General features: G+C 36.6%; 1 protein-coding gene and 1 long non-coding RNA gene across 2 annotated transcripts in view; one reads left to right on the forward strand and one right to left on the reverse strand.

Annotated features, from left to right (window-relative positions):
• The window catches only part of LOC127389009 (uncharacterized), a 190328-nt gene extending 178204 nt beyond the window's left edge, over positions 1 to 12124 (forward strand). The window contains exon 5 of the long non-coding RNA XR_007890538.1: positions 12080 to 12124. This is a non-coding gene — a long non-coding RNA (uncharacterized LOC127389009). The remainder of the gene's footprint in view (positions 1 to 12079) is intronic.
• ZNF423 (zinc finger protein 423) overlaps positions 1 to 12968 on the reverse strand; it is a 920137-nt gene that overhangs the window by 443626 nt on the left and 463543 nt on the right. The window lies entirely within an intron of this gene.

Raw genomic sequence — 12968 nt, forward strand, 5'->3', positions numbered from 1 at the left:
AGAAGTTAGGTTGGTTCCATTGGAACTTGTAATTTCGTGTTGTAGTATTGCTGCAACAAACTTTAAGCTGCATTACAAGCTCCTCAAAGTATAGGAAACTTTTGCTTGGTGTTTTTTGCCAGTTATTTGGAGTGAATAAACTCAAATGCTCCCATCAGGCTTGGAGTTATAAGTGCAGTTGAAAAGGATTCTTGCAAATTATTGCAGGAGCATGTCAGTGACCTACCTGCCCATAGAAAGTCAAAGTCCAATTGTTCCTGAGATGAAATCTCTTCAGCTCTATTAGATTTCAACTTTCATATGGAGATGTACAAATCCCCATTTCATTTACATGAGTAGTATTAAGGTTTGTTTGACTCCTACTGAAATATTTTCTGAGAGTATTTTATCCTGCAGAACTCTGTGGGTCACATCTGCTCTGATGTATGAGCATGCTGAAAAGAACTAGTCTTTCTAGTCACTTCTTTCTAAAGTGGCACCAAGCAACACAGAAGGTACAGAATACCCTTCTCTCTTTCTCTCCCTGTTTTTTGCTTTCTTCCCCCTAAGGTCATTTCAGAAAACACAGCTGATGACACTGGCAATTCCTGTTCTACATGCTGGTTTCCCAATAATGTTCAGATTTAGCTCTCACAATCTTAATTTTTATGGAACAAAATATCACTGCTGTTTTCTACTTAAAAAATAACAACATGCAAGACTTTTAAAGCATTTAATCAGTTGAAACAGAGTAATAATAGGCTCTGTTTTCTAAATCTTTCTTAGAAGCAAAATCTAGTGACACAGTCACTTCCAAGCTCTCTTTCTGTTTAATTTAATCTTTGCTTTTATTTGATAACTATTGCCATGGTATCTGAGAAACAACCAAAAATAAAAAATAAAAATACTCCAGCATCTGCCCCTTTTCTGACCTTCCCAGCATTCACATTGCTTAATTAAATTTCTGAAGAGTTTTCTGGGACAAGAGCCATACTGAAAGAAAGGCAAGTAGTAGAAGAAATCTTGCGCTCAGTTCTGAGCTTAAGTGTTGTTCACACCTCCAAAGAGCTCCTACAAAGTTTGATTTTTCCCAGCAAGTAAAGAGATGTTCCTTAGATCTTAACTTAAGAAATAATGTTTTATTGCTACAACTTTAGTCTGTTACATGTGGCTGGAGTGGGTAAAGAAATGCAGCATTTCCTGCCCTTGCTAACAATACCTGAATATTTAGTACAGAGCCTGTATGAGTATCTCTTTGAATTCCTAAATTGTTCTGTTCCTTTGTTATTAACAGTTGCCTACACTAATTTATAGCTTCAAACTGTAAGAGTTATTATGAAAGACTGCAAACAGTAAGGGCTCTCTACAGAAGATGATAAAATCTTTGTTATTCACATAAGCTGATACATAAACACAGCTGCAGAAATTCTCTTCAGGCTCCGTGACGTTCTAGTACTTCACAAGTCACTTGGACTGGAAGCAAGTCAGGCTTTTGTAATCTCATTTTTTTTCAGATGTGGTTTGATCACAACAATTTTGCAAGAGGAGGGAGCCTGCAGGAGCAAGGCAAGTTTTAATTAAGAGACATGTAATACAGGGGACTTAGACTTTGCCAGCTGATTTTACAGAAAGTGCATCGTGCCAGGGAGGCCAGGGCTTCTGTGCTGCTACACAAGCTGAACTCGGTTGCTTTTGCTGAGCTTGGCATGTGTTGGCAATACTTGTAAGGTCTGTAGAAAAATTTTTTTGAACAGGCCATTGTTTGGGGCCTCTTCCTCATGTGCATGTGAGGTGCTGATGATTCTGTCCACATTCTTGAGCTTCAGCACTTGTTTTATGCTTCCTCTCTGAATACCTCAGGTTTTGTTTGATAAGCAAGTTACTGTCATGGGTCTCATTTCATAGATGAAGCCAAAGTAACAAACCATGTTTAGTCTGATACCACAAAGTCTATAAGAAGGCAACTCTATTGAAAAGTAAACAGGGTGATAGTTGGTTAACCTTAAAAAAAGTGATGTGAATTCTGAGAAGACACAATAGACTTGCTTTTTGGTTGGATTAGCAAGAATTTAATAGCAGGGCCAAATAAATCTGTAGGAATCGCCACCTCTGAGATGTAGAGGAAGGATTTGCTGGGTGTTATGCTGACATGAAATGCCCTTCATTCTGTTACCAGTGTAGACCGTAATGACTCATGGACATTACATCTGGGTGTGCAGAATGAATTCATGTAGTATCTTGCAGCACCTCCAGAAATGGTAAACCTTCCAGCTGTCTTGCAGAAGACTGACACAGTGTTGTGCTAGTGTTGCCAGAGAAGAAAAGCAAAAGATAAAATCAAAAAGGAAAAACAAACAAACATGGAAGGTTTTGGGTTTTTTCTTTTCTCATCAAAGATGACATCAGCGTAAGTTAAGGCAGGACTTTAAAGCAGTTTAACTGGTGCTGGTGATACTGCACTGAATTACCTGAATGGGAAGGTTTTAATTTCATGCTTCTTCATACTTGCAGCAGCTATTAGACTATAATTTGTGGGGTTTGTTGTTGTCGTATTACTTTCACTATAAAATTATTTTATGTGGTAACTAAGGTCATTTGCAAAAATCATAAATGTTAGCATAATGTTAATTCAAAAAGCAGTAACTAGCTAAATGCCTATAATGCAGTGTACAAGTTCCCCTGTGTGCTTGGCTTATGTTGGTATTGCTGTTCCTGTTTTTATTTCAGCTGAGTAAGAGAAGTCTACCCAAAAACTGGCTTTCTAATCAGGTAGATGGGCAAGGATATTTAGGCACATAGACTGCAACATTTATTAAGGTGTGCAGCAATCCACCCACAGTCCCTGGTGATTTTACTGTGTTAGCTTCCTGATCGTGGTACATGTAAAGACCCACAGGGCAAACTAGCTGTTCACATGCAGAGAAAACTGATTTTTATGTACAACCATGGGTGCATCTCTAGGGAATATTTTGCACCTGAAGCTTGAGAAATGTAGCCCTATAAAAATAATTTTGCATTTTAGGCTTTAAATTTTTAAAGCTATTTGGGAGATTTTGTTGCCAAATTCTCATTTAAATCAGTTTACTACTTTTTCAAAAGTTCATCTTCAGCTACTATTGATTCTAGTAGCAGAAGTAAATATTCAGAGAAAACTACTCAATAATTTTCATGCAAGTTGTCTGCTAACTTAAGTTTCCTATAGGAATAGAACAGGATTGCTGTGACAAATCACTGGTATTTGACTTGCTATAGCTAGAAATAGTCTTATCTATCAGAACTCTGTATTACCTGAATAATCGTATTTTGCTGCTTATTTGCCAGTGTGGGTCAGCACTTTAAGACAGACACTGGTAACATTAAAGCTAATATCAAGGCTGGGGTAATATTATTTCAAAGATCCCTGATTACATGATAATAGTCTGTGGCCTTGCTGGCATCTGAGATAAATAAGACTTCAGAGCAGTTCGTTAATTTCAGGTATTGAAAGCTAGAATCTCAAGTTAAATAGGCAAAATTGTGAATAAATTCTCTCAAATGTTAAAAGTAACTGAATCAAAGTAAATTTTGGAAACAGTTGGATTTTACAATTGGAATAAAGGTCTGCATAATAATGTGCAAGCTTAGGGAAAGCCTGTGTGTCCTTTGGATGGATCTCTGGTTGGGCCCTGAATTCTCTGCTGTGATTACTTTGATTCCACAAAAAATAAATGGTCCCAATTCCAATGTAATGCCTTACATGAAGTATTTTTAGTTCCTAAAAACCAGATTGTCAGTTTTTTAGGGAAGTTTTAAATTGCTAATAAAGATCTTGATGCTTATTGAAGATACTTCTTTTTAGTTATTCCTTTGTCTAAAAGCATGCAGGTTTTATTAAACTTAAAATACTGAAGGGAACACAGAATCCACATTACATGGCATGTCCTGCTGTGGCTCTACTTTGCCAAAGAAATGTAGCAAAAATGTGCTGGTAATATCCTTTGTCTTCATTATAAGAATGTGTTACTACATCCTTTCTTAGGTAAGGCCATTTACCTTGACTTCCAGCTGCATTTAATCTCATTACATTCACTGTCATTATAGCAACATCTTTATTCCACTTGAAAGACTTGAAAGCTCTGGAGGATGATCTTACAGTAAGGGCAGAATATACTTTATTGAATAGGGTCCTGTGTAAATTCCAGATATGATCATGCCATCCATTTTTGAGTCTGCTCACATGATTCTGGGCTAATGCAGCAATTGTGATTCTTCCAGTTGAATATGGGGATGGGAAATCAGACCATGAATAAGCATCTTAAATATTTGGGTGTTGAAAGCATAAAGAAAAGATGTATTGAAAGATCTTAATGTATATCTTGACTTTTTTAAAAGAACTTCTGTACTTCTCCTGCAAAAGACTCTACAAAACGAAAATGTGTAAATACAAATGCTAATGTTAGAAATAAGAGTGAATTAATTCTAAGTCAGGAAAGGATATCACTGTAACTTACCCTCACTACAGAGCTCAGTATTTCAAGGATTATTTTGTTTGCTTTTTTTAATTGTTTTTGCTTGGGTTTTTTGTTTTGTTTTTGTTTTCTTTATTTTTAATAGCAAAATCTACAGGGATGAGTTGAATAAGATTTACTCTTGGAAAAAAATAAATCTATTTCAGGCTATTTGTCAAGGGATCAGCATTGGAATGGACATTTTCATGGAAATAATGTTGCAGAAAAGTGAAAAGTCAGAAGCAGGGCTGGTATTTTCTTGTACAGCTCATGGGTGTCCCAGACACTCCTGAGAGGCTGCAGAACTCTTAGCAAGGTGGTAGAACACAGGAAGCTACTGTTGTCTTCTCTGTCTGTCCAGCTCTCTTAGGCCTATGAAGTACACTTCAGAAACTACATCTTTGTGTTACATTACCTCTTTCATCTCTTCTATTCTTGTATGTGGCTGCACAGAATAGCAAGTAAGGGTGCATGTATAATTCCTTTGGGATCAGATAAACTACTTTCTTTATGACTTGCTCTCGGTGGTGAAATAAATACTCACCTGAATTAATGCTTATGAGGTCTTTGTGGGAAAAAAAGTAATAGTTTCTTGCTGCATGTGTGAATAAAACATTCTTGAAGTTCTCAGCATGACCATGCTGATAAATAGACTTATCCCATAACTGAAAGGCAAGTTATTGGTTCTTGCTGTTGGTCAGTGATAATGTTGTATGATCTTGTAATTTATTACCATAGATTTTATTAGGTGTGTTGTTATAGGCTACCCATAAAAATTCATGTACTAGTAGAAAATACAATTATAGTTTCTCAGATTATTTCTCTACCTCTAACTGTCCCAGATGGGAGGAAGCAGACATGGGCACTGTATAGAACTTCTTTATGAATACGGTCCTAGAGGATGACCATGTTAAAGATGATCCTGCCTGCTCCTTAGCCTTTGAAGCTGATACAGGGACTGACCCAAGGGAAGGGTAACAGTAAAGACTGTTAGTTTCATTAAGGTGGCTACTAAATACTTGATTTTTGCCTTGAGAATGGCTATGAAATTTCAAGAATGTGTATGTCTTGGGCTAATATATGCAATTTTTCAGGGGCAAGCTTTCTGCTCTGTTAGCTTACGTAAATATTGATGTTGCTAATTAGTTTAGATAATTTAAATAAATGGTGTTTTCTGAAGATGACTTAAAGTACAAGATTAGTCATATGAAGAGAGATAATTGCCTATCTAGCTGTTTCAATAACCTCTGCTATTCTCTCCTTTTTATCTCACTTTACAAAGCAACTTCAGGCCATAATAAGCGTTAGTCACACAGAGCCTCTAAGCCTTGCTTTAAAGGGGCATGCAAATGATGAAAGGAGGGACAAGACAGGCAGGAAATGGAACTCAGTGAGGTTATGGATTCTTGCAGAGTTTTCTTCCAAATTGTTACTCACCAAAATACTTCCCTTTCCTTCATGCCAGAACTGTACTTCAGTGCTATCTATCCATGGCACAGTACCTTCATCATTTCTGTTGAACTTGGGAGACACAAGATCAGGCTGACATAGGGCTTCCTCACAAAGAGATTAATTGTTTTTTCCACTGAACAGAGCTCTCATTACAGAGTAACATAATCTAATTTCCACTTATACAACGGATGGGTCTGTAGTTCACCAAAATATATGGAGGTAAAAGATGTCTTAGAACCGTATCACTCCACTTTTGGTGTCTCAGAGTTTATCCCCAAAGGAGGTAAAAAAAATTGCCATTTGTTTCCTTTTCAAATGTAATTCCATACAGGCATATCTAGAAGTGACATTTGTCCCAGGGTACACAGTCAGATGTTTGTGCAAGACTGTATTCCTGATACAGTAACAGGACTCTTGGGAATCTCCTGAAAATAATAGCTCCCTCTTCTATTACTACATCTTTTGGAAAATCTTTTCTGAAGCACTGCTTTCAAGTAGTGTTTATACGCATTAGTATTGAGTTTCACATGTGCTAAGTAGTTCATTGAACAACTTTGCTCTAGTCAATTACCTAATTGCTTTTGTCCTTTCTGAACAACGAGGAAAACAATTTCTGTTCTTATATTGCCTCTCAGATATGATCCACTTGTATCTAAAAATTGAGAGTTGATTCTGTGTCTTTCTTTTTTTGTATCAGAATTAACCAGTTTAATATTGGGACTTACCAAGTAATCCCTGTCTAGAAAGTTTTGTGTTCTAGAAAAGCTGCTTTCATCACTCTACCAGCTATCATATAGTAACAGGTTGGCTGTTTTTGTTACTAGTTTTCCATCATGCTGGGAAGTGTTCCTGCTGCAAAAGAATCCACTAAGGTCTGTTGGTTTTGTAGCTCTAAAATTCATGCACTTAAAAACAGTTGATACAAGTTGCTCTTTTGGGAAGAGAAAATGTAAGAATGGCAGGTTTACAAACCTGTAGCAGAACCCTAGCAAGGGTTAAATCTACAGAAAAAGCTTGACCTAAACTTATTTTTTCTCAAACTGCATGTGAACTTAATTACATAGAAGTTGAAAAAGGACACATGCTAGACGTTGCTAGTAGACATGCTTTGACCTACTCTGACTGTTTTAAAGAATTCCCAAATTCATAATTTTGAGGGAGAATTTTTATATAAAAATGGGATAGATAAAACATTCTTCAGAGAACATTTGTAAAATTGAAATGTGAATTGCTTGCTGACACACAATTGTTTTCACTCTTCCCCCAACTGGATTTTAATTCAGCAATCTGAGAGATGTTACAAAACTAACCATTTGCTTTGATCCAGTGCATACGTTCTCCTTGAATAAAGACAAAATCAATAGGAGAAAACAATTGATGAGGGGAAGAAAGCCCTTTTTTCTGTACTTTAAAAACGTAGCTGTCCATTGACAAATGGCAGCATATTGTGCAATTAGCTTATAGCATATCTCGAGGAGAAAGATGCAGAAAAGACTTATGAGGGTCTCTCAATGGAACCTGTCAGTATCTGCTTTTGGAGATGATTCAAGTTCACTTTGTCCTCCACCATCTTCTCATCAATTTTCTCAACTTTAGCTAGCTGCTGGAAACAGTTTGCTATTTGCTGTTGATGTGTGCAAGCTAATCGACACCATTCATCTGCATTCGAGCTCTCTGTAAGGTGTGTTCCCTACTACTAATGCCATTTTCCCTGTGCACTTGGAAATCTATGGGCTGATGTGTGTATTATGTTACCTGTCATTAGTGTCTGATTTATTTGATTATAACAAACTGACTTCATCTTTAGCTTGTATAGGAAATGTTTGGGCTTTCCACAATAGAAGAGCATTGTTTAATTAAGCAGACTAGCTTGGATTTAATCTGACCTAGATGATTTCCTAGAATTTCTGTAGATATAACTATATCCACACAACTGTCTTCTAATCAATTTACAAGCTTTTAGTCAAGTTTCAGCAGGCGTTGTAACCCTAACAGTTGTAGTGCTGGTACAGATTTGGGTTAACTTAAAGGTCTTAATTTTACTTTTGCCCACTCATTTGCTAGCAGCTGCTTCTTGGCACTTAAAAGCCACTGCTTCTGAAAGAGGGCATTTCATTTACAGCATCACCAGTGTGGTTTTTTAGCTGTTTTAAATTGTTTTGTCATAGCTGTGTAATAGTTTAATACTGATAACGTGGTCAATTTAGTGTGCAGACATGACAATGTCTTTGTTGTTTTTTCTTCCAAGCACACCTCTTAGTACTGATTGATACATCTTGATATGCCAAGCAGTAAGTATTTGGGGCCTACCAAACCAGTTTCCTAGCAGAAGAAAAAACAAAAATATAGAAAAACTCTATATTCTAAGTGTGGTTAATGAACACATGATCCTGGGATACAGGTGCTGTTCAATGAAACTCTTCTACTTTAGGAATCTCAACAATAATGTTCAATGACCAGACAAATTGTCTCAAACTGAGAGCAAGGATGAGATCAAGTTCTCCTGACACTCCCCTGCTTCTGAAGACCACCCGATTTTCAGAACGGGCACCTAAGGAAAAGAATTTACAAAATTGCACTCAGTAGCATCTTTTGGGCAGACCTACCAGAAGAAAGGTTTTGCAAATCAGATTTGTTAAGCATTTAAGTGGAGCTAAGTATGTTTTATTTATGCTTGGTCATCCTGCTCTACTACAGAGAATATTTTTTTCCAACTTCTCATATACGTTTTGGGGTAAATATGTCATGATGCTCTTTGATAGCACTGAGTTCAATAGCTGAACTCTTTTGCTTACTTTTTGATTGCTCTGTTTTCAGGTATCCTGAATAGTTAACACACACCTCATCTGTCTCTTTGAAGTCCATGAAAAAATTACCATTGGAAAGCACATTGGCAGTAAGGAAAATGATTCAGTCCTTCAACAATCATCTGGCATTACTTCCTACATTACCAAATTATTTTTCCTCCATAACCGGTTTTAATCCTTTAATTATTTACATTATGGGTGTTGTCCCCAAATACAGCACATATGGAAAAGTTAGTTAGCCAAAATGGAAATTACTTGTACTACAAAAACCAGAAAAGATTTGGTTTCTTTACCCTGCTTCCTCACCTTTTATAATTTACTAACCTCTTCTTGAAGCGTAACAGAACAGCTGACATTATGCAGCACTTTCTAGAGTCGGAATTAGCAAGAATGTTAAATTTGAAAGGAGAGAAATGGGGTGCCATGGCTTGTGTATCTAAGTCAGGTAGTAGCAAGCATGAGCCAGGACACTGCAGGGCTTTACTGGTTTGTGTTGAATCCCAGATTTATTGCAGAAGTCTTCAGAAAAAGAACACACACTGCATGTCACTCAGGAAGAACTTAGAAGTTACTTCAGTGATACCTTTCCTGACCTAATTCCCCATGGAATTTCCTAAACACACAAAAAAGTGTAGCAATTTGTGACTGTCCTAAGGGATTAAATACCAGTCCTTATACTCTTAATGGTCTGACAAGCTGCAAAAACTTGTGCAAAAGCATCTTCAGTTTTTTCACCAGAAATCTCTACCCAAGAGAACCTGTGTGTCTAAAACTCTTAGTCCTCAACATAGACATTCTGGCTTGTTTCTCTCAGAATAAACTGAAAGGATCAATTTCTCCAATTCTCTAAAAACAAATAATGAAAAAAATTACAAGATGTAAAACATCTTGTTCTCTTATTTTGTATTTCTACTAGAATCTTACCATTCACAGAGGAACTGCAAATGCTTTTGCTTTTACTGTCTTTCCTTGTAGGGGTCTTGTGCTGCTTTTAATTACAACCTTATTCCCCACTGAGACCTGTACAAGTATTATCCAGAGCAACGTTTTGACCACTACATTTCACTGAGACAAAAGATAATCCTCTGTCAGGGGTTTAGTGTACTGGATTTATTAGCACCTTTGCAGTCTTCACCAGTGCTTGAAAATTCTCCTGGTCAAATTCATTGGAAGTGAAGTCAAGCATAATGAATTCTCAGACTGCTGTCTAATTCTGTGATGGGTGACAAATTCTGTGGTATAACATGAAACTAGAGAGATGTAACTGCAGAAGAAAAAAGTAGCAGTTTTAAGTACTGATGGGCACAATAATTATCCATTAATGCTTAATAAAAAATAAGTGTGGGCCACAAAGAAAGGATCCCAAAGACCAACGGTCAAATCAGGAAAAAGACTGGCTTTGTGTTGTACAGCTGAGGAGAAATCTAATTTTTAGTGAAAGTGCTCCAAATAGTTACCTCTTTGTTTCAGAGTTTAGTTTGCTGTTATGTTAGGCTTCATTAACTCTGTGAACAATGTGCTCAAGTGCCAAGAAATTGATTCCTTCAGTTATGTTTATGTGGTGTCATTGATCTTGAGTAGGAACCACATCAAGTGTTGGCTGATTTAATGAAATTCAAGTTGAAGTATCCGAGGCAAGAGTATGGTGTTTTGGTTCCATAGAAGCGAAACATCCACCAAAGTAATTCAGGTGTACTTCTCTAAGTCACAAACTACTCCTGTAAGTACTTGAGACTTGGCTGTCTTGGGAGCAGAGGCGCATGAGTCTTCTATTTCTTGCTGTGGTGAGGAACAAATTAGCAAAAGTCAATATAATATTAACCTCCCTTATCTGCAGTCTCCTCATCTGTTTGCTCTGATGTACATATTTAGTTGCAGAGTGTCTGGGTGCTGTGGTATTTCCAGTATGATCCTGAATAAATGGCTGTGCCGTTCACTCTCAGGCACCAGTGAGTTTTCATCAACCTTTACTTAATGCTTAAAGAAGAATTTCACTGTTCCAAAACATACTTTAATGAGTTCATATCTGTAGTTTCCATATAGACTCTTTCAGGCGCTGGTAAGAGGTTAGATTCAGACTCAGATAAGTTACAAGATAATAGATCATTTAAGTATATTACCAGATCTGGAAATGATCAGAGAAGACAATGGAGAGGGCACAGATGAAATTGCAAATAGAAACCTAGGAGTCTGATTAATGGGAAAATAAGGGCCTCAGAAAGTGGCACTCGATCTATACCCAGACGAAACAAGTATTTTTTGACAGAGTGGTGAATATTTCATGAAAAGCAAATCTGAGGTGCTGAAAGCTACAGTAGATAAAGAATTCCTTGAGTTTTCAATGTGTTTCAAACTAGGTGCTGTGTATAGACAACTCATCACAATAATCAGCACTTAAACCTTGATCAGATGGCTATGAAATGTTGTTGTGCCTGAACAGATTCATCCTAGAGACTCATTTATTTCTTCTTTCTGTTGGATAGTAGTGCTGTCTTCTGTCTAGAAGAGGGGATAGTTTGTGACTGAAGGAACATAGTACCATCATGACCAATTTTTGCTGGAGTTTCTTCAAGTAAAATCTAGATCAGAATCAGTTTTGGCAGAGTCATGATTTTCTGAGAACACATTTTGCAAATGTAAGATGTAGAATTACTGTGAAAAGTGATAGACACCTAGAAGTAACGGCTGTGTAGCAAACCATTTCTATACTACTTGACTTTAAACAAAAGTTAGTATTTCAAAAACATGTACCGAAAACATTAGCTCTCTTGCTATGCATTCAAGTTCTATAACTTCATTAAAGTTGTGTCTTGATGTGAAAATTCTGACAAGAAAATGTTTCTAGTCATCTGGGACTCCAGAAGTTTGTTTTTTTTTCTCTGAGTTCTATTGCTTTTCAGGAAGAAGTATCCATCATTCATAAACAGTATCCTAACCTAAAAAAGACTTGCTTTATATTGATTTCTAGAGGTCTCCCAGCCTGGGGATATTAGTGGGAAATGACTGGAAAACTCCTGTTTTATTTAAAGCCACAAAATAGTACAAGATTTGCTTTTCAATATGCATTACTGATTGTTACTGTCTCTGTGGGTAATTAGCCTTGCAGTATTTATTTAACCACTTAATCCTTGAAGTTACACTGTTCTGGTGCCTGTTAGACTGTTGGCAGAGGTAGGTACAGCAGTAAGTATGAAGGTTTGACTTTTATTGAAGCACTTTATAGCTTGCTCTTGTCTTCATCCTTAACCACTACTGATCCACTGGAAGCTAAGATCTATTGGGACAATATTTTTAAAGAGGTTTGGTTTTCCACTAACCTATATTTTATTTGTTCCTTTTTTTTTTTCTCCTAAGATACTCGAGTGATGAAAACAATAAGGTCACTGTTACAGTCTCTTTCTTAAGGTGAATATAAGAATTTCTCCTGTCGGTTAAAGGGCGAATGTTGCATGCTATTTTTCAGAGAAATTTACATGCACTTAATTTTGTGGAACGGAATTTGCAGTAGTTCAGTAGGTAGCTGCATTTTCTTAGCTTACATAAAGTGCTGTAAGGAGAGCTGAGGGGAGAAGGGTTACCTGTTTAAGTGATTTTTAAATATCAAATTGTATTTCAGCTCATGCTAATGGTTTGCTACCAGTAGTATTTTATTGTTGTCAGTGTTCAGTGTCTTTGAGCTCTGTTAAGGATTCCCTACCTGTATTACAGAAGACACTTCATAGAATGCAGAAGATTTTATAGATTAATATTTATAACATCTGCCACTTCAAGAAAATCAAAAAGCCTTAAAATGTTCCTTTAATATGTATTTAAAGCTTGTGATATGATTTCATATTCAGTAAGATCTGTTTTATTTCAGCAGTTGTGTTTGTGTAGCTTTTTAGCAGTTATGCTTGTGTAGCTGTGGGACAGATCTGTTTGCTCTACAAACCCTTAGGTCTGAGGTTTATAGCTTGGCTATTAAAACTTGCATTACAAGCAAACTTGATATTTCTAAACATATCACATAGATAAAAGAAAACAAACCAGACATTTTAGTATTAATGAATGCTTACTGGTAACTAAAATGGATTAAGTAAAGGAGTAATCTAGATGCTTTGTTTTCCTGTTATGTTTTCCATTATTTTCTTAAACAAAACTTAGCTAGAATTTATGATAGCCATAAGAGATGTTGGAAGGCAGACAAATCAAGCTTCAGTCCTTTCTTAGTTTTAACTGCAGGAAACTCCCCTTGTTTGGTTTT

Source organism: Apus apus, chromosome 11 (genome assembly GCF_020740795.1).
Source record: "Apus apus isolate bApuApu2 chromosome 11, bApuApu2.pri.cur, whole genome shotgun sequence".
Classification (NCBI taxonomy): Eukaryota; Metazoa; Chordata; class Aves; order Apodiformes; family Apodidae; genus Apus; species Apus apus.